Genomic DNA, 22,821 nt, shown 5'->3' with positions numbered 1-22,821 from the left:
TGCCCCCGCGACCCGACCTCGCATAAGCGGAAGTGGATGGATGGATGGATGGATGGATGGTATTTAGAGCAGTTGTCATAATTATTATTAATCACATTATTTATGTGATTTAGCTCTTTTCATTTGAATGATTGTCCACTGAACAAAAATTGGAAATTCATAGATATTCATTTGCATTTCTGTTTTCAAATTTAAATATTTGATTTTGATTGACCCTTTAATACTGTCATTTGGTCGTTGTACTGTATGACAAAATAATATGTTAATAGATCTTCATTTTGTGATTTTTTTTATAGCATCATTAGGCTGACACTTTATGACTACCGGTGATGGCAGATGGAAGCATTATAAAAAATTGTGTCTATTTCTTGCTCCCTTATGCAAGGTTTACTACAAGCTATCTCAGCTAGCTCAACAGTGCTGCTGCCATGGTGATCTTCATGACTCCTTCTATGCATCTCCATTGATCTTTTCTCTGCCACATCCTCTGCCTGCACTTTCATGTTGGTGTTTCTACTTTGCACCGCTCATTTAGGGTCAGAGGGAACACCACGTGCAGGATCCTTATGGAGACTAGCTGACAGTCATGTACCTAAGCCAATGGATTTAAGCAGAAGAGTGAGTCTTCTGTTCTGTTCTTAAGATGTGTGTCACTCACTAACTTACTCACGGTTTTTACAATATCTCTTTATGACTAGCTGCTCAGGGTGACTCAGCCCCTTCTGAAAATAGCTGTCTCCCAGGTCCTCCCATAATTTTCATGCCACTGCAGGGAAGCAAACCCAAATTCCTGAACCCTGTGAAGCAGGAACACAAACCACAGCACTACCATCGGAGGTAATCTTGTGAAAATGGTTGACACTTCTACTGGATACAGCTTTGTGCAGAAAAAAAATGTAAATATAACACGATAACTAAATACAGTATAACATATTGTCACACGTGTGCATGGGGGGACAATTTACAGGCTCAAATAAGTGTTATTCATCAGCCAGACCAGTGGTTGGCGCTCTCACCTGCTCCTCTCTCCTCTTGTTCCTCTGCAATTCAGTCAAGACCCTGCCTCTCAATGACATCACCACCAGTCCACCCAATGTTGATGTCACTTCTGGCAAACCCTTATGACATAATTTCTGGTACCCAGAATCCACCTTCCTGCCACATCAGTTCCTGTTCCGGCCACCCTGACTCCACTTCTTCCTCTTATCCACCATATTTATAGCACATACTCAACCTGTTAGTCAGCTCAGTTATGAACTCCATATCTGTAAAGACGTGTTTTTTTATGTTGCTGATTTTCAGTATACAATTAGATTATGGTAACCTATACATGTGAAATAGCAAATAGATTTCAAATATTTCTATAAAAAAATCATAGAATCATTTCCCCTCTTCTCAGGCACCATGCCTTAATATTGTATAAGTAGACTTCTAGCCAAAGAGACAAGTTCATTGTCTATGATACAAGGTTACAGTGTGTTTTAAATAAGGGAGCAAGAAATGAAATTTAGTCAGTAAAGCCGAAAATTTGAAATGAAAAGTCTAGTAACCAAAACCGAACTGCTAAGCCTAAATCATAGTTAGAAAAAAGCAGAAAATCTCTATCCAGAACTTACGAAATTTCAAAAAACATGCAGTAAAGAGTCTGAATGTATCCACAATCTTGACCAAACGTAAAATACATACCTTTATATGGTCACACTCATGATGTCCAACTTATGGTACCACCACCCATGTCAACAGGATGTTGCTGTATAACAACTGTCCACCCCTCAAAATGAAGTTAAAGTACAAACTAATAGAAAATTTGGAATTAGCACCCCAAAATACCCTAGTTAGAACCAGAAAGTCTAGAACCAAAATAAAAAACATGACAAATAAAATTTAAAATGAAATCCAATCATAACATGAAACAAATTAAAATTTTTTGGGAGATACAGCGTCTATTTCTTGGTTGCTAAAATAATGATTACTGTTAGTGCTTAGTTTAAAGCTGCAGTTAAACATGACAACACTGATAAATGTTTAAGGCCATGTCACACAGGATGAGTTTTCCAGCGGTTTTCACTCATAACCTTTATTAACATAATCTTAGGGGGTCGGAGGCAGTCAGCAGCATGCTCCCATAATCAGCAGTCGTCTCGTGTGATATACAAGCAACTCACTCCAACTACTTCACAACTCACTCTGACAAAATCAAACAAATTAAACCTCCATACAGCACCAGCTCTGTCAGGCAGCATGCTATTGGCTGACTGAAACAGAAGCAAGCATCAATGTGCAGGAAGGCCAGCATGCAATCACTAAATGTGACATGCTCAGTGATTTTCAGTCATGTAGGCTGATGAAATCAGCAATAAGGGCTGTAACTGCATTTGGCAAGTCTAACATATCCTATGACTTTAATCAGAAATAAAACAATAAACTTTTACAAGTGAAGGGAGATCATTCCATTAATTAAGTTTGGTTAGCAGATAGTCAAGTTATTTGTTACTAACACTCGTAGAGAAGCAAGGAATTATTTTATTTTGGTTATTTTTTTTATCAATAATATAGCAGAGCATGGACACTATAAAAACACACTCCCAAGACTCTCTGACAAAACCATTACATGGCTTATCAGTAATTCAAATCACATTCTGATTCCAAGTTACCACTGGACAGTGTGGATTGCTGGAGCAGTACAAGCTGTTGCACTGAGTATGATTGTTTAGAAAGATTTGTATTTTCATATTTCATAAAACTGGGTTGGAATGCCAGCCCTTGGTAAAGTTCAAAGCCTTGGTTTATTCCGTACTATTAAAAAGTCTTTGATTGGTAGTCAAGCCTTTATATCTGTCACCAACTTGTTTAAATTTTGACATGGACAGATAATTGTTTTTCCAGTAAAAACAGTTATTTATAACTAGCCTAGTATGTCATCATTGGAGCTGAAAGACATTAATTTATTTTCAATCTGATTTTCCTCAAACACTTAACTTAAAGAATGTAAGGCAGGGCTGAACTCTCATTAAACCGACATCCTAATTTTTCACAAGTTAATTATTTCAAGAAAGAGATTGAGATACATCAGCCAAGATTCATATTTTTCTTTTTAATTTGTCTGATATTAAAATTTATTATGGCAAAGTCTATGTGAACTATGAGAATTTAGAAAGTGGTGTGGCATTAAAAAATTAATGAAAGAAATTCCTAAAATATGCAGTAAAAAGGCAAACTAGTGAAATGTGGTAGTCTAGATATTTTCTATTTATCTTTATGGTCATTTATAAAAATTAGATATTGTTTAAAGTAAAGGACAATATTAAATTACTATAACATTAGATGCCTTTATTGATGACATTAGGAGATAATAAATAAGATTAATGAAATGTTAATGAATTACATCATAATGAAAACAGTTACGGTATTGTAGATATTGTTGAATTCATTAATTTTTCTTTCTTTAAACAGCATAAAGCTTTATTTAACATATATTTAAATTTATGTAGTCTAGTGTGTATCATGTTTCTGCAAGGTTACTCTGTGCGAAGTGTTACACTTGCTATGAATGTGGCTAAGTATGTAACAATAAAAGTACATTTGATAAAATATAGTTTTTATAAACTGTACAATTTAGTTTTATATACAATACAATGTCCTTTTAAAAGGCTTCTTTCTGATGATCCTTTGCTCTTTAAAGTTAAAAACATGTATATACTGTGTATTCATATATTCACAGAAAAACTGCCCATGTTAAATTAATTCTCCTAGTGATAAAGAAACACTTAAAAGGTCAGGGACTTCCTAACGGTAGATAGTGATTTACTAGTCATTCTCAAAGTGCTTGCTGTTTGATAGTAAGTTTGTCTGGTAAAAAAATATTAATAAACTAGTAACACTTGGACCTCTGGTCTGAGAAGACATGTAGTGCATGAACCACTTAGGAAACACAGCACCCTGCCATGGTTGCTGCAGTGTCCTTCACTGCCATTCACTGTTGCCACGCCTCCAACTCTTTGGTCTTGTAAGACTATCTGTTACTCTCTGAGTGTATAACTTTTACTGAAAATGGCCACTCAGCCTGTGCAATGTTCTTCACTGTCACCACAGCTGGCCACGATTATTTTCACGTCAGCAAAGCGCACTTTTTCTGTCAACCATGGCATGTGTTCACCTTGTTGCTTGACGTGAGACAGACAGCCACATCTCTTCTTTGGTTGTGTTTAACTCTCTTCTGCACCTAGAGTGTATGACTGGCGCATGCACTGAAAATGATCACTGGGCTTGAGCAATGTGGTTCACTGTCACTAGAGTTTGCCGTAGTACTTTTCTTGTCAGCAATACTGCATGCTTTTCCTCTGAGCCCATCTGTGTTGCTGCTTGCCAGGCAGTGTACAGACTCATCACTGCTCGCTGTGAGGTGTGCAGCCCCATTGCTGCTTTCTGTGAGGAGATCCCAAAGCCTAATTACATGGGTGAGGTAGCCTGCATGTCCAATTTGTGCTGTCAGTTAAGACCAAAGTCAAAGCTGAAGGCTCAGGGGTCTGCAATTTTATGCGTGACAGACAGACAACCTTTAGTATTATATATATACTGTATATATATATTGTCACACACATGCGCATGGGAGGCAGCTAAAGGGCTTGAGTAAGGGCAATTCCGAGTCATACTGGTATGTGGCAGAGTGCACGGACTCTTTTTCTCCCTTTCCTGTAGACCATTCATGGGAGATCCCACCTGGCCCTCTTGACGTCACTTCCGGGACCGAGCCTATGGAAGGAGACCTTGCCGGCTCTGGCCCCTGTGATGTCACGTCCGGGCTCAAACCAATGGCTGAAGACCTTCATGAGCCCGACCCCTTTGACCTCACTTCCTGACTTCCCCTTTAAAAGCCTCCACCTTTTCCCTATTCCCTCAGTTCTGTTTTGGACTCGGTTTTGTGCACAACAGTGCTGTATTCACTTGAACGAGTTTGCAGCCAGAAAATCAATTATACGGGTGACTGCCCCAAACCTTTCTATGACTCTGAGTCGAGTTTGTGACAATATATAAATAGACTATTTACTTTTTTCAATAGTGTAATCATCTATTCAATATATTCTGTGCATATAATCTCATATATGTTACTACTCTTGTGTTCTTGAACCTTTGTGTAGTTTCTTTTGATCAGCTGACTCGCCCATCATAGGCTGCAATAATAATGGAGATGAGTTAGAGTGCAGGAAGGTTGTGGAGGACTTTGTCTTGTGGTGCAGGGATAACAACTTGCAACTCAATATCAGCAAGACTAAAGAGATGGTGGTGGACTTTAGGCATGCCAAGGATCCTCTGAAACATGTCAAGATCCAGGGGTAGGACGTGGAAGTGGTGCAGAGTTACAAGTACCTGGAGGTCCATATAAACAACAAACTGGACTAGTCTGACAACACAATGGCTCTGTATAGAACAGACTGTACTTGCTAAGGAGACTCGGGTCTTTTGATGTGTGCAGCAAGGTACTGGAAATGTTCTATCAGTCCATAGTAGCCAGTGTGATATTCTATGCTGTTGTCTCCTGGGGAAGCAACTTGAGGTCAAAAGAAGCACAATGCATGAATAAACTTTTTAGGAAATACTCCCCCATCATAGGACAAATTCCGGACACACTGGAAACTGTTGTAATAATAATAATAATAATAATAATTCATTACATTTATATAGTGCTTTTCTCAGTACTCAAAGCGCTATCCACACAGGGAGGAACCAGGAAGCGAACCCACAATCTTCCACAGTCTCCTTACTGCAAAGATAGATAGATAGATAGATAGATAGATAGATAGATAGATAGATAGATAGATAGATAGATAGATAGATAGATAGATAGATAGATAGATAGATAGATAGATAGATAGATAGATAGATAGATAGATACTTTATTAATCCCAAGGGGAAATTCACAATTTCGCAGCAGCACTACCACTGCGCCACCTGTAGAAAATAGGATGGTGATAAAATTGGATGCCATCATGAAAAATCCCCTTCATCCCCTCCAGGCTGGCGTGCAGATGACGCCAGCTTCTGAGAAAGCACGCTCTGCCTCCACTGAAGTAGGTGGCACAGTCATCAGATACTGATACACTTGTTCTAAACAACGCCCGCACTTGGCGTTGCTCTGAAACACCGCCATTTCAGCTTTTACTGATGCATTCAGTTTCTTGTCATCATTTTGTGATGGCAAGTTTCTTGGAACAGAATAATGCGGATGTAACAGAATGATGCATTGCAATTTCAAGTCGCTGTTCAAAGCTGTTGTCTGATGAAGTGCAAGCTGCAGCAATGGCGCCACCTTAATTATTTTCAGCTATAACTCTGTTATTTCTTGATCGATTTTTACACTTTTACACGCTATATATGCAAGCTTGGCCATTCCCGTTTTCCCGGGAATTACACCAGTTTCATTCCCAGGAATGAAAAATGTCCAGGAATCCTGGGCTCCCGATTACCTAGGATTCCCTAGGATTCCCTAGGAGAGAGTTAGCAGATATGATGGAGAGAAGGAAGGTTGATATATTGTGCGTGCAAGATACTAAATGGAAGGGGAGTAAGGCCAGGTGGATTGGAGGTGGATTCAAATTGTTCTATAATGGTGTGGATGGGAGGAGAAATGGGGTAGGAGTTATTCTGAAGGAACAGTATGTCAAGAGTGTATTGGAGGTGAAAAGAGTGTCAGGCAGAGTAATGATTATGAAGCTGGAAATTGGAGGTGTGATGATGAATGTTGTTAGTGCTGTGAGATACGGGTCCGAACACCACCAGATAAACACCATGTCTTTATAAAAAAGCACACATTTATTTCTTCCAAACACAGTCCCACACAGCACACAGTGCTTCCCAGCACTAAACACCTTTAACACGGACCTCTTCCCCAATGTCCTTGGACCGCCTTTCCTTTCTCCACGGGAGCTTCGTCCTGCTCCCATTCCAGACTCTAGCTCTCAGACTGTAGGAAGGCGGCCCCTTTTATGTTCACCCGCACGTGCTCCAGGTGCTTGATGATGCTCTTCCTGCAGCACTTCCTGGTGTGGTGGAAGTGCTGCTCTTGCACCCGGAAGCACTCCAGGTGGCCCTGGAAGGCTCTTCTTCCATCTTCCCAGGTGTGGCGGAAGTGAATGTTTCCCGGGCTAAATGAGGCTTGGGGCACGCCCTGACAAAGGCTACGGGCCCCAAAGGGCATGAGCCACCTTGCTCCTCTCCTGTGGTCCTCTCCAGATCCAGGGTGGTTGCCCCCTCGTGGCCTGGAGGACGTAAATGCCACCTCCCGGTCCTTCCAGGTGTCCCGGCTGGGTCTGTCCCCCAGCCTCCTGTGACAGTGCATATGCACCGCATGTTGGGTGTGCAATGGGTGAGAAAGAATATTTTTGGAGTGAGTTGGATGAAGTGAAGAACAGTGCACCCAAGGGACAGAAAGTGGTGATTGGAACAGATTTCAATGGGCATGTTTGTGAAGGGAACTGAGGAGACGAGGAGGTGATGGGTAGGTATGGTGTCAAGGAGAGGAATGAAAAAGATCAGATGATAGTGGATTTTGCCAAAAGGATGGACATGGCTGTGGTGAATATGTATTTTAAGAAGAGGAAGGAACATAGGGTTACATACAAGAGTGGAGGAAGATGCACACAGGTAGATTACATCCTATGCAGAAGAGGTGATCTGAAGGAGATTGAAGACTGCAAAGTGGTGGCAGGGGAAAGTGTAGTTAAGCAGCTTAGGATGGGGGTCTGTAGGATTACGTTGGAAATCAAGAAGAGGAAGAGAGTGAGGGCAGAGCCAAGGATCAAATGGTGGAAGTTGAAAAAGGAACACTGCAAGGTTGAGTTTAGGGAGGAGGTGAGACAGGCACTGGGTGGCAGTGAAGAGTTACCAGACAGCTGGGAAACTACAGCAGATGTAGTAAGGATGACAGCAAGGCATGCTTGGTGTGACATCTACAAAGAGGAAAAAGGAAAAGGAAACCTGGTGGTGGAATGAGGAAATACAGGAGAGTATACAGAGGAGGAGGATGGCAAGGAAGAAGTGGGATAGTCAGAGAGATGCAGAAAGTAGACATGAGTACAAGGAGATAAGGCGCAAGGTGAAGAGAGAGGTAGCGAAGGCTAAAGAAAAGGCGTATGATGAGTTGTATGAGAGTTTGGAAACTAAGGAGGGAGAAAAGGACCTGTACCGATTGGCTAGACAGAGGGACAGAGTTGGGAAAGATGTTTAGCAGGTTAGGGTGATAAAGGATAAAGATGGAAACGTACTCACAAGCGAGGAGAGTGTGTTGAGCAGATGGAAAGAGTACTTGGAGAGGCTGATGAATGAAGAGAACAAGACAGAGAAGAGGCTGGATTATTTGGAGATAGTGAATCAGGAAGTGCAACAGATTAGCAAGTAGGAAGTAAGGACAGCTATGAAAAGGATGAAAAATGGAAAGGCTGTTGGTCCAGATGACATACCTATGAAAGCATGGAGGTGTTTAGGAGAGATGACAGTGGAGGTTTTAATCAGATTGTTTAATGGAATCTTGGAAAGTGAGAGGATGCCTGAGGAGTGGAGAAAAAGTGTACTGGTGCCGATATTTAAGAATAAGGGGGATGTGCAGGACTGCAGTAACTACAGGGGAATAAAATTGATGAGCTAGTTATGGGAAAGAGTAATGGAAGCTAGGTTAAGAAGTGAGGTGATGATTAGTGAGCAGCAGTATGGTTTCATGCCAAGAAAGAGCACCACAGATGCAATGTTTGCTCTGAGGATGTTGATGGAGAAGTTTAGAGAAGGCCAGAAGGAGTTGCATTGCGTCTTCGTGGACCTGGAGAAAGCATATGACAGGGTGCCTCAAGAGGAGCTGTGGTATTGTATGAGGAAGTCGGGAGTGGCAGAGTAGTATGTAAGAGTTGTACAGGATATGTACGAGGGAAGTATGACAGTGGTGAGGTCTGTGGTAGGAGCGACGGATGCATTCATGTTGGAGGTGGGATTACATCAGGGATCAGCTCTGAGCCCTTTCTTATTTGCAATGGTGATGGACAGGTGGACAGACAAGATTAGACAGGAGTCCCCATGGACTATGATATTTGCTGATGACATTGTGATCAGTAGCGACAGTAGGGAGCAGGTTGAGGAGACCGTGAAGAGGTGGAGATATGCTCTAGAGAGGAGAGGAATGAAGGTCAGTAGGAACAAGACAGAATACATGTGTATAAATGAGAGGGAGGTCAGTGGAATGGTGAGGATGCAGGGAGTAGAGTTGGCGAAAGTGGATAAGTTTAAATACTTGGGATCAACAGTACAGAGTAATGGGGATTGTGGAAGAGAGGTGAAGAAGAGAGTGCTGGCAGGGTGGAATGGGTGGAGAAGAGTGTCAGGAGTAATTTGTGACAGACGGGTATCAGCAAGAGTGAAAGGGAAGGTCTACAGGACGGTAGTGAGACCAGCTATGTTATATGGGTTGGAGATGGTGGCACTGACCAGAAAGCAGGAGACAGAGCTGGAGGTAGCAGAGTTAAAGATGCTAAAATTTGCACTGAGTGTGACGAGGATGGACAGGATTAGAAATGAGTACATTAAAGGGTCAGCTCAATTTGGACGGTTGGGAGACAAAGTCAGAGAGGCAAGATTGCGTTGGCTTGGACACGTGCAGAGGAGAGATCCTGGGTATATTGGGAGAAGGATGCTAAGGATAGAGCTGCCAGGGAAGAGGAAGAGAGGAAGGCGTAAGTGAAGTTTTATGGATGTGGCGAGAGAGGACATGCAGGTGATGGGTGTAACAGAACAAGATGCAGAGGACAGAAAGATATGGAAGAAGATGATCCGCTGTGGCAACCCCTAACGGGAGCAGGCAAAAGAAGAAGAAGAAGAGTAGGAGATGAGATGTATTCACAAAGCATCCTACTCTTCCACTCAGCTAGGAGTAAGAGTTTGAGTTTGAGAATGAATTATGTCACAGTGTTATGGCAACTCAAGCTGCAAAGTACTAATCATGATTGCATTTTATAGTTTCCTTAGAAATTATGATGATACTTTGTAGTTTTCTGATACTTAGGCTAAGCCTTCACCACAAAGATAATAGTAAAATAGTAATAGTAATAATAATAATAATAATAATAGTAATAATAAAAGAAGAAGAAAAGCCTAATAGGTAGGATATTGCACTAAGCAGCACGCAATTGTTGTCACTTCACAATATCACAAATAATACTGTAATGAGCACCAAGATGGAAAGACTGAAATACACACCAAATGAGATTCCCAATAATGGGGATGTTTATTTAACAATTAATGATCCACAGCCATACTTTTAAAAGAATCACCAACTCACTGTTATGGTTATGGGAAGTATCTTAAAGTAACAGACCGAAACTAGCCATTACTATAAATCACGGACGTTTTTCCAGTGTACTGTGGTGTGCCATGACTCTCTCCATAATCCCCCCTTACATTCTGTGGTCTGTGAGTCTCTATTTATCCAGTTCTCTCGCTTGTGATTCACATTTCAACACTGATCCGCATTGGAGGCAGTGATCTTTATATGTGTGTGCTGATTTGCATTAATGCAGAATGTTTTAATATTATCTTACGTGGAGTTGTGGGGAAATGTATAACTCTGCATATTACCTCATGCATTGTAAGGATGTTCAAAGTTTGGTGCAAAATTTTAAAAAGAGTTGGCTGTGACATCATCACCCAAATCATTGCTATTGCAAAGCTACATTTTACACGCAACATTATAAACACTTCAGAAAACAGAGCATGTCTCCGCATAGATAGAATGGTCACATAATTATTATGATTATTATTTAGTTTCTTTCGCATCCATTTTTATTGCAAGTTAATTGCTGTCCAGCATTCCCAAAACATTCAGGCTTTCCCAGGATGTGCATGCAGATTTCTGCCTGAATGCCATCTTCTTGCAGCACTTAGCAACTCAGAACTGCTCACAACTTTTCCTAAATGTAAAGTTTGGAGCAGTTTCCTAAATTAGGAAAATTTATAACATTCTTTTGCTCCTATTCCTATGAATAATACCAAATGTGCATCACTCTGAAATTGTTAGGAGCGTTTTCCTACTTTGAGACACTTGATGAATATGGGCAATGGTCTGCTCTCTTCAAGATGGAGAGACATTCCATTGCAAATCTCTTCTTTTTGTGCTCTGATGACCAACCCCCAGTCCAGTTTTATTCTTTGCCAGCATTTATCTCTGGTTTCAGCCTGAAGAAGGGGCCTGAGTTGCCTCGAAAGCTTGCATATTGTAATCTTTTTAGTTAGCCAATAAAAGGTGTCATTTTGCTTGGCTTTTCTCTAAAACAAACAAGAAAAAAAGAATGCAATTAAGTCATAAAACTTCTTATCAATGAAAATCTGCAGGTAAAAAAAACTGGTTAATCAAGCATTATTGCTCCTTACAATTAGATATAACTGTTTAAACATTTGTAGTATTAGGCATTAATAATAAAAAATATTATCAATTTATACCAATGCTAGATATTATTGTCTCCATTACAACAAAATAAATGCCAAAAGTGAGCAAAAAAAATGTCCTGATAAGGCAATCAAGAGCAACATAACAAAAAAAGTCAGAGAACCAGTGGCACCAAAAAATAGAAAATCTGAATATTTGCAAAACAAGATCATCAAACAATCGTCAATGCCATTCTGAAATATTCACCTCTCTGCCAGAAATATATGGGCAGAGGGCGGAACTTGAGCTGACATATAAATGGTGGCCCCGCCTTCAAAGGTTCCACCTGCAAAACACAAGGTATGTAACTGAAAACACTAAACCACGAATATACATAATATGTAAATACTAAACATTTATACAAAACAATATTCAAAATACAAAGAAAACACCATATTTTATAATATATAATACAAAATAATGTTTAACAAAAAACATAATAAAAACAAATCAAGTAAGAATTTACATAAGCCAGGGATAAAACCATGGCTAAGCCGTAACATCCTAAAGCTGTGTATCATCACCAATAACTACTATGCCACTGGGCTATCGCAAAAATTTTAATTTCAGGTTAGGTTAAAACTGATTAAAAATATTTCATTAAAATCTATAATTTCACCATGTTTCAATCTTGGGATGACAGGTATCATGGAAAGCACCATTTCAAGGCACATAACAAATGAACATGAACACAGATACCAAAGTCAGCATTACTATAATGAGAACCAGAACAGGATTTAAAATGTTCTAGTACTGTGACTGACTTATTGCCTTTTAAATACTGAATTTTATACCAATGTTTCATATGTAAAGAAGAAAAAAATATTTATTTTGAAAAGGAATGCAAAAATCAACGTTTCAGCTTGGAATGTACTGTGTTTACATTCCGATGCAGAGCAGAAGCTGAGCAAATGAGTGTAGAATTACTGTAGCTGCACCTTTGCAGGTCATGCTATAATGTTTGTCTACGTATATCACTTAAACATGTTTCAAAAAGGCTTCTTTCAAGCCACAGCAGCTGCAGCTTTCACTTATAACAAGTCATCTAATTAAAGGCTAATTGCTGCTTTTAACTAAATTCCTTGTTTAATTAGATATCCGCACACAATGGCTGCAGCAGCAATGATAAGAACTTCGGTTCTGTCTGTCTGTGGAGGGTTGACCAGCCTAATTGCTGCTAGAAACAACATTTCATATTCTAATCCTTTTAGGAATTCTTACCAAACTATGACTGAACACTATTTACATCTTCTTATGCATTGTGAAATGGAAAGGGGTGAGACCTGAGTCATTTCTCAACAGTGACATTCTATCTGTTCATACCGGTTTTCACCAGTTTCCCAAAAGACATGCCTGTTAAGTTATGTGTTGCGATACACTAGTATCACATTCAGGAATGGTTTTTGCCTAGCACCCAATCCTGCCACGATAGACCCTGCCTCCCTGTAACTCTGTAATGGAAACAGGAGGGATTATTTTTAGCATGTGATAAACATTTTTATCTCATTTAGGTCTGGTTCTTACCAAATGACCATTATTCCAGTTGAATAAAGTCCCAGTTTCCTGCATTCCTAACCAATGTTAGAATTCAAGGACTCCTTGCAACCATACTTACTTATTACATAAATGAGCTTGATTAAGTGAATGGTCTCCACTCATTTGACCCACTCTTATGTTCTAATGCATATCTCTGGGTAAGCCTTAACATCAGACACAAACGATAATTACAGTTTGTTATGTTTTAACAAAACACGGCCAGAGTGAGAAAAAGCAGGAAAGCAAGTATTTCTCTGACAGCGGTCTGTGAGCAAGTTTAATTTAAAGCCTCAGAGGTGGGGGGTCACAAATGCAGATGGACCAAACCCAGTTACAGCAAAAATATATATTTATGAATTCTTACTAATGTTATTACAAATGCATGAGTTTTAGTAAAATTATACACATCTGCAGATCTAACTTTAAATATCTTTAAAGTTCCACCAGATGCCCAAAGTTTTCCCATAGCCACCTTTATGATTCCTCTTGAAAAGAATTTAGCTGTTTATGGGAAGTCCTCTGAGTCATCCCAGTCTGTTTGCATGCAAAACTGATGTCAAGTGAAACCTAATGTTAACAATAATTACATGAGGTCAACATTCTATAAAAACTCTGATGTCCACTAATGAGCACTAACAGAAAGAAGCAATTTAGAGCACGATGGATACATTAGGAAGTTAAATAATGCATTAAGAATGTTTTTCACCACCCTTGTTCAAAAAAGTCCTGCAGTCAATATATTATGTCAGAAATTTTAGATCAATTAGTGTTCATTTTTTTGAGGGAATTTTAATATAAATGTGATTTCATGGCTGTGAAGCACTTGACCTAAAGAGTCTCACTTGTAGAGTTATTAGGGAATACAGCCTTACCAACTCAAAAATCAGTACGTGCATCATTCTCTTTTCAGTTGACCACCTCAGAAATTCAAACCTTACCAGCACTTACCCTTTCCTTCACTTCTGTGCACCTTGAAAATTGATAAGCTAAAGAATTCACTGAGATTGGGAAGATAATATTGTTCTTCTTCAATATGGAGACGCCACTGAAACATTCTTATAACATTTTCTTATTTAAGTAATCTGTCCATCTCATTAACCTGCATTTTTCAGCATTGTGTTATTAGAAACCTATACCAGCAGCATGTAGAACACCAATCTGTTGCAGGCTACACCAAAACATATATTCATTCTCACCCACATCAAAACCCTGAAGAATTCCCACTCCTCCTAATAAGCCTGTCTTTGGATTGACGGAGAAAGCTGGAGTCCCTGGAGAAAGTTATTTGAAAACGATGACAACATGCTCTTCCTACTTTTGTGTCTTTGGACTTTCAGATACATTGTTTCTGTCGCTTTCAAATTTGTAACTGGCCTTCCACAGTGATGTGCAGCAGCTGTTATGCTCTAATGCTTCCTGCTTTCATATCTGATGGGGAATAGCTAAGAACCAGAGCCCTCTTTTCAGCTGGTCCTTTTTTAAATTCTTTAAACACCTTGGCCTTACTTCCCAGACAACAGGACTGCTTTTGGCATGCATTTGTCTGGCAGACTCACCATATGACTGGCACAGTGCCACTACAGCTGCAGTAGAGTAGATTTCATACTGGGTAGACAGAAACTCTTAAGCACTTGAGTTGAGGTTAGTATGATGCCCATGATAATGAACAGACCTTATTGATGGAATCAGTCTGTCTCATTTGCTTCTTGAAGTGGTTTCAGATCCATATGATCTCCTAAAAGTTTTGGAACAACAACAGGTCTGTACACTTTGACATTCATGTAGATTTAAAGAGGCTGCTTTTGCCAGATTTGATACTCATTAACAAGCTAGCGAACAAATTGTTGACTTGATGTCTTTGCTGAGTTTGCCACATAGTGGTGGTGCCATGGTTGCTAAGTGTTCAACAGTGTTACGACTTTTGATTTTTATACTGGTTGGGGTAACATGGTCACATAGTGATTAGTTATGATGCTTTACAGATCCAGTGTTTTGGATTCATATCCCATACCCCTTTGTTTATGTTGGTTTTCCTCAAGATATTCTGTTTTTCCCCTCCCATATCCCCATGAGAGTTCCACATTTAGTTCTTAGCAAGAACAATGTGTACTCGTTGGTGATGCTGATTCACATATCAAGAAGACTAGGCTCAAACCCCATTCTTTTTTGCTAACTTTGTAGAGTTTGAACACTTTCCAAATATCTGTGAGGTTTTTTTTTCTATAGGTAGTTTGTATGTCCTCCCACATACTATATAAATTTGTGTAAGGTTGTTAGGGGACTTTACAGTCACTCAGTGTATGTGAATGTAATCTGTTCTATACTTGCATCATATTCATGGTGGATTGCTGTCTTATAGTCCGGCCCTTATGGAGTTCAGAAAATGAACAGATAGATATTATTTAGCTGTCAAGCACCTTTTCCTAACATAGCAAAACAAGATTGGGATATACTGCAATTGTATTGTCGCTCCAGATGTCATTTTGATATGTTCTCATTACATGATATTGCACACTAGTTTTGCCCATACTCATTCTATATATAATTTTAAAGCCCTCCTCTCCTGTCTGGGACATTCAAGGTAAAAGCACAAGAGAAACCCTAAGGAAATAGATAAGGGAATCTAGAAACCTCAAAAATGTGTCCTGTTCTTTATTTGGAGATGGACTGGAAGTCACCCAAAAGAAATACCAGGGAGCAGAGAAACAGTATAGCCCCATCCCATTTGGCCATGTGGCAGCAATGCCCAATCTAAAAAGAGCAGCTGGAGGGAAACAGAGAAGTTCATTTCCAGATAAGTACACAGAATGAATTCGGCAAAATATTAGGAGTGATCATTTTAAGACTGACCATAGCACTAATATCAGAATTAGACACCTACATTTCAAGGGCAAAGTGCTTGATAAGTCCTAGAGTGATGCTGGTCTCAAAAGTTTAGTGATCACTCTTAAAAAGTAAACTGGACTGGAACTCAGGTGAACTATTACTTTCAGACTCTTTCTATGGGGTCTGTTTTATTGTGATTTATTAAAAGCATCCTACCTTCTTGCTAGAATTCATGGAGTTAGTATTGCCCTCTTCTGGTTCATTTCCAGATTATCATTATTCTTTATTTATAGATGTCTTCACAAAAATTACTTACAAGTTAACCATAATTTGTTCAATATTATGGATTACAAAGTGTGTTTACAAGTAACAGAAAACAAAAATTCAAAGAATAACACAAGAAGTGTAGTACAGGTACTTCTCAAAGAAACATGAAAAACTAGAAGTCAAACAAATCCGAGGTGATTGATAGTCAGTTAGGTCAGCAGAGGTGCAGATATCCAGAAAGACTACAGAGAAGCAGAGACTTTTAGGTAGTCTCACAATAATTTGCAAATAGGTGCAGTTTTAGGAGGCACCTATACATCTTTAGATTTGAAGCAGTTTCTTTTTTTTCCCTGGAAACTCTTTGCACAGTTTGGGAATGAGAAATATGAAGAAACTGTCAGCTTTAGCATGTCCAGTGAGAGTAGGGTTAATCAATGGACAAGCCAAAGCAGAAATCAGAGGTTTTATGAAGGTACAGTATATAAGGAGAGACCAGAGACAAAAGGGATCTGTAGGTCAAGACAAGCATTTTGAATTTGATCGCTGTTGTGATTGAAAGGCAATGGACAGATCAAAGTAGTAGAGTAGTGTGGAGAAATTAAGGAAAGAGAATACCAATTGAGCAGCTGCGGTCTGGAGGAGCTAGAAAGATTTTATAGATGTGGATATACCTGCACTAACTGTAGTCCAGCTAAAAAAGAAAAACAGCATGAATGAGAAGCTGTGTGGAATAGTGGTCAGAAAGAGTCCAGTCTTCTAAATGTTATGTAAAAAGAAACGAGTTAACTGGGTCATTGAAGAAATGGCGTTGATTGATCAAAAGAAAATCATCCAGTGTCCCAGCAAGAATTAGTGAATCCATGAGTCCTTTTAAGGGTTAGAAACTTAATTCAGAAAGAAAAAATTGTCATGATGTCCAACTATACTCCTGACATAATGTCTGTTATACACACATTAAATTCAACAATCCATTTTTTATACTTCAATATATTTATGAGAGCACCTCAAGGAAAACATGCAAAATTAATGCTAAAGTTTTCCCCACCCAGATTTGAATGTTGGATTAAAACTAATAAGTGGCTTCAATGCTACTATACCTTTTAAGGTTAAACTATAATGAACAAAAATATTTTTGAATCTATGGTGAAAAGCAAGACTTCAAACATTTATGTAAAGAACTGGTACATAGCCTGACCTACAGGATTTACCATAATAAAAATTAGTGGCTTAAGAAAGACATCCATCTTTCATCTTTGAAATCTTTACTTCATTCCAGATGAAATAAATACATCTCTGTCTTACCAGCATCTCCATTTTTTTTTGCTAATTCAAATTATGAATTTAACCCCAGGGTATAATGGAATAATACAGCTGGTATTAGGTAGAAGCAAATTCCAAACTCAGTAAATTATGATATTTTTATTTGGGGTTTTGTCATTTCTATTTGTGGCAGATTTACTTACAAAATATTCTTTGACAAATACAATATTTGTTTTGGGTTCACTTTAAACAACTTCATTTTCCTAATAATATATAGTAAAGTACAAGTGACACTTGGCTTCAACTAACTGTATGTAGGCTATCAATTTAAAAAACAAAAAACTGACATGTAACCAAGTTAAACACACAAATTAACAAAAATGATTTAGCTAAGAAGTGAAACGAACAAATCAGAATTTTTCTTCATTTATGTATTATCTGGGGATATTATCAAAGCATTGGTCTAACAGAATAATGTATATACACTGTCAGTGATATGATATTGTTCTTTTAAGTCTTTACTGTTTTGCAGTTGCTGATGAAGTAGAACTCCAAGTCTGGAATTGATTACAAGTGTTGCTTTTCCAATTAGACGCATGTTTAGTTGCAGTGATTAGTGCTGCCACCTCACAGCTCCTGAAGAGTCAGCTCAAATCCCCCCCACACCCTGACTGTGTTAAATGTACATGTTTTTCATGTGTTAGTTGGGGTTTCTTTGGACTTTCACTCACATTAAATAAGGCGAATGTTATACTAATTAGTAACTATATAACTTTGTGCCTTGTCATGGACAGAACTCTCATCCAGCACTGATTTCTAATGCTGGATGCTGGTGGAATAAGGTATAGCCCCCCTAAACAGTACAATGGAAAAATGGGTTTGCTAAATGGATGGAAGGTTTGAAGGCAGATGGGTAGCTCAATGTTTAGCGCTGGTGTTTCACAGATTCAGAAGCCATTGGATGATTCCTAGACCAGTTGCTAACTTTGTGGAGCTTGCACATTAAACCTGGCTCTTCTTTTTGTATTCTTGTTCTTTTGTATATCTAAAAGATGTGTATTTTAGGTAAACAGATGAAAAGAATAGTTAAAACATTTACGAGTAAGGACAGCTGAGAACTAAATGAAGTGAGGTAGCAATACTACAAGCATAACATAACACGTGCCAAACTAAAAACAGGAATTATACATTGGGCTTTTTCCTCTTGATTACAAAGACAACTGTCCATTATGCATGATGATAGTTACAGCCAGAAAATAAAATTTCATAGATTCAGGTCGAAAATACTATATGTTTCAAACAAAAAAGAAACAAGCAAGTTATTGAAACACACTTTAGCCTTGATTGTCTGCCTATAGCAAGCTGGAAGATGTGATGTACAGTTTCATGGCTAAATCTGCTCACTATATTGACACTTCAGTTAGTGCTGGTATGTGGATAAGTTTAGCCTAAACACTATGTGAACCCTTGTTTGCCATTTAAAATATCTTCAACAAGATCTCATGATAATTTAGCATTAACACGTCAAGTTATTTTATAAACAGAGAAGGGTGGAAAGAGGATTGAGCTCTGTTATTGTGAAGCTCATGTCTATGTCAAAGCACTCGCTGTTAGACAGTCCGATATCTAGGTATCCTTTAATTAACTTCTTTTTGCTTAGGTTTCTGTTTAGGTTTCAACAATATATTTTGTGTTTTTTATGAGTAATTTTTTGTTATGTTTTAACTATAATACATTCAAAATTAGTGCACAGAGTACTCCGCCTATAAGACCAAAGGTGATTTAAAAGAATAAATTGAAATTAAATTTTAAACTTGATATAATAAAATAATTGAGAAAACAACACAAAAAGTTTGTTTTTAGTAGTTGTTTACAATGGTGTCACTTGAGGAGTTCTGCTACTGCAGTGTGTGGTTTGCTATAAGGGCCATTTGTCACTCCATCCGATACTAACCAGAGTTTTCAGTGAGGGTTTAAAAATAAATTAATGAATGATTATGTGAAAACTACAGTCGATTTTATAATAAATATATAATAAATATCTGTGAGCAATCAGAATTGCAGAATAATCCTTAAGTTGTAATACATTTCCCTACAGTTTCAGTAATTGTGTAAATAAGGAAACAAACACCTAAGTAAAGAAAGGTGGTTTGAGGATGCAGTAGTTAATATTGCTGTATCCCAACTCCAGTGATTAAAATTTGATTACCAGTTCATGTGCCTGTCTGACTGGAGTTTACAAGATCTTTCTATATTTTTCCTTGAGTAATTCAATTATCTCCAACATCCCAAAGATCTCAAGGTTTTCACATAGCACTAAAATTTACTGGGATAGGTTTTGGCTTCTGGAGACAGATCCAGAAAATGAATGAATGGATGTATGGATGAATAAATAAATGTATTGAGGTACTTCAGATTGCAACTGTATCTTCAGAAAAGGAAACTCTTGTAAAAATAAATGTATCAGTAAACTAAGAATTTATGCTTCAGACAGCAGCGAAGACTAAAACTAAAACACATCTTAAATGTCTCATAAAGAATGGTTCACTTTTATTTTTCGATTGACCGATCAGTTCATTATTAACTCGCTAAATCCAGTTTGGGATTTTATGAATCCAGATCTTATTCTAGTGTTATCACCTATTCTCCACTCTGGAGGTGGTGCAAGTTGATATTTTTAAGGGTTAAAAAAAAAAGTAAATGGAGGGATTTAAGGGGTCATAAGTTTTCTAAGGAATTCCCATTTTGCCATCCACAAATGTTCGTTATGCTTAAAGCAAGGCGATCTATTAATTCTAAGGAATGATTTACAGCAATATTATGAAATAACTTATGATATATTATATCCTTTTCACCCTTTAGTCCAAGTTTAAAGCTCCATTTTTAACTAGAAATTTTTTTATAGCTTCCCGCACTACAAAGTCTAATCCTATTTCTGTAAAACACTTAATGACTCCAGTTGTTCATAGCAGGCAACACAGGGTTACAAATGAAAGCCTGAAATGCTGATGACAAACCGATTTTCCAAGAATATTTTTAAAAGGCCTGTAACCCTTGGCTGACACCCAAGGAGGCTATTAATTTAACCATGAGATATACTCCACAATGTTAAAAAGTCAGCAGAACATCTTTCTTGAAGAAACTCATAACTTCCATCAAGAACTCTCTGAAACATCGAAGGAACAGATTGAAGGAAAACAAATATAATGGCTCACTTATCAACTTCCGATGGCTGGCACAGCTTCAGCCTCAGCTTGTCTTAACAGCGTGGTCAGCTTTAGCCATCGCTAGTTCTCATTTAGATGTCTCACTGCCCTGTCTTTTATAAACATGTATCATCTGTCACTAAATATTTATAACTCGATTGTAAGGGTTGAGTTTAGTGCCAGGGGTAGGGGGGATTAATTTTCCAAGGCCTCCCCATGATGGATTTGTCTGTGAAGTAAACATCCTGCAGCAGCTAACACCATGCCTATTGAAAGCATAAATAGAATTAAACGAGAGCTTTGCCTTCTGACTTTCTAAACATTATTATACATTTACAGCAGGTATTAAATGTTTATTTTTGTTCTTCTGCACTTTATTATTGCAGTTTTTGTTTTTCTTTTTTTGTAAGAAGTATCACATGTTTACTTTGTGTTGGTGATTTTAACAAAAAAATAACTGCACTGAAATAGGGGGAAAATACATATATATGTTACATTGCATTTTTTTACACCGATGGCTAAGCCGATAGAGGCAAATTTACAACGGATGCATTGAATATTTTATTTTCTATTTTATTATAGTCACCTAAAATTGCCACTTCAAAAAGTAAAAAAAAAAAAAAATCACAGTATCTGTATATTTTTATATGAGTTACTTGTGTGCATCAAAAGATGAGAGATTTGTGTCACTTATGTCAAGTGAGTATAGGTGAGTGGATAAGTTTGCTTTCTGAAAGATTAGCAACCTATTCATGATTGGTTTCTGATTTTAATCTGATGTTGATGGTTCAGTGCTAATAAAAAATAATTTTAAAAGAATATTGAAGATGAATGCACTTTATACTTGCTCACAATCCATTGCCTGAGCCCATTTAGTCTATTTGTAAAGAAGCCAGCTCTGAGTACAAGAGATAAAATAATCATGGAGGAGCACACGCTTACTCTTACTGGGTCAATTTAAAATTGATCATTAAGTTTGCACAATTGAAGGAAGCCTGCTATAACCAGAAAAAGACACCTAAAGAAATAAGAAGAACTAGCAAACTCCACACAAACTATGTCTGGGATTTGAAACCAGGGCTACAAAGCTGTGATGCAGCAAAAGAAATCACCTAACTTCTCATTGTACATTTATATGTTTTATTCATATAAAAGCATAAAATGTTGTTACTGTTGTGATTTTGGTATAAAAACTTAAAAAAATGGTCCAAGGCCTAACCATACAAAAAGGCCCAAAATGTAAAACCCAAAAAGGCAACAAGAAATGGTCAAAATGAAATGGTCCAAATGAACAAGTCCTCCAAATTTAATTTAGTTTATTGTTAAATAAACTTTCACAAAACAAATAAAAGACTCAAATATGTCCATAAATACATAGTTTAAAAATAATGACATGACAAACAATACATTAAAAATGTGAAATAATAACAGAAAACACTAAATTAGGAACAAAACATAAACAGATCAGAAAGAGCCAAAGAGTCCAAATTATCACTAGACCAGATCTGCTAAACACATTTCTACACCAAAAAATAATATCTAAGGTCAAAGAAAGTCAAAAGGCCTAAATAATTACTTGAATGGAGAAACTAAAAAGGGAACAACTGAACAACAAAATAAGGAGTAGCTAATACCATAGCAAAGGCTCTACTACTGAATTCCTTGTACCTCAGAACTCAGATGTCGGAGCTGGGAATGATATCAAAACCCAAATTACCATATTCCTGTAAAACAATCAGAAATTCAATATGGGCGCCTTCAGGAAAGCCTTTGTTGTGCCTTTGTTGTGCTTGCTTTTTCAGAATAAATACCAGTTGATAACAATGCATTACATGGTATTTTGCGCATCCAAACATGTCCACAGATAGATGTCGAACAGTACTGTATATGACTCATTTAATGAGACACAAATAAACAGTATAATAGTATATCTTTCACTAAAGTTCGTGGTGCACGTGGCCATTTTGGATTAACATCATAATCTGAAGTCGCACAAACTCTGATTTGACAGACCAGGCCCAAGTTTCCAAGACTAAAATCCAACTTGTAGGGCCAATCCTTTTTGAAATTTACAACTAGGAATTTAGTTCAAATGCAACGTAGCGAAATTGAATAATAGCAGGGAAAGAGATTATGGAACATTTACAGAAAATACAAAAAAAGGAGTAAACAAGTGTGTTAAGGAAATTACAAAAAGAGCAAAAAAATGAAAAATGTCAAAAAACGGTTTTAATAGGTATAATGTATTTAATGTAGTGGTGGTCA

Source organism: Erpetoichthys calabaricus, chromosome 3, assembly GCF_900747795.2.
Source record: "Erpetoichthys calabaricus chromosome 3, fErpCal1.3, whole genome shotgun sequence".
Classification (NCBI taxonomy): Eukaryota; Metazoa; Chordata; class Cladistia; order Polypteriformes; family Polypteridae; genus Erpetoichthys; species Erpetoichthys calabaricus.
This window is presented reverse-complemented; position numbering follows the sequence as displayed.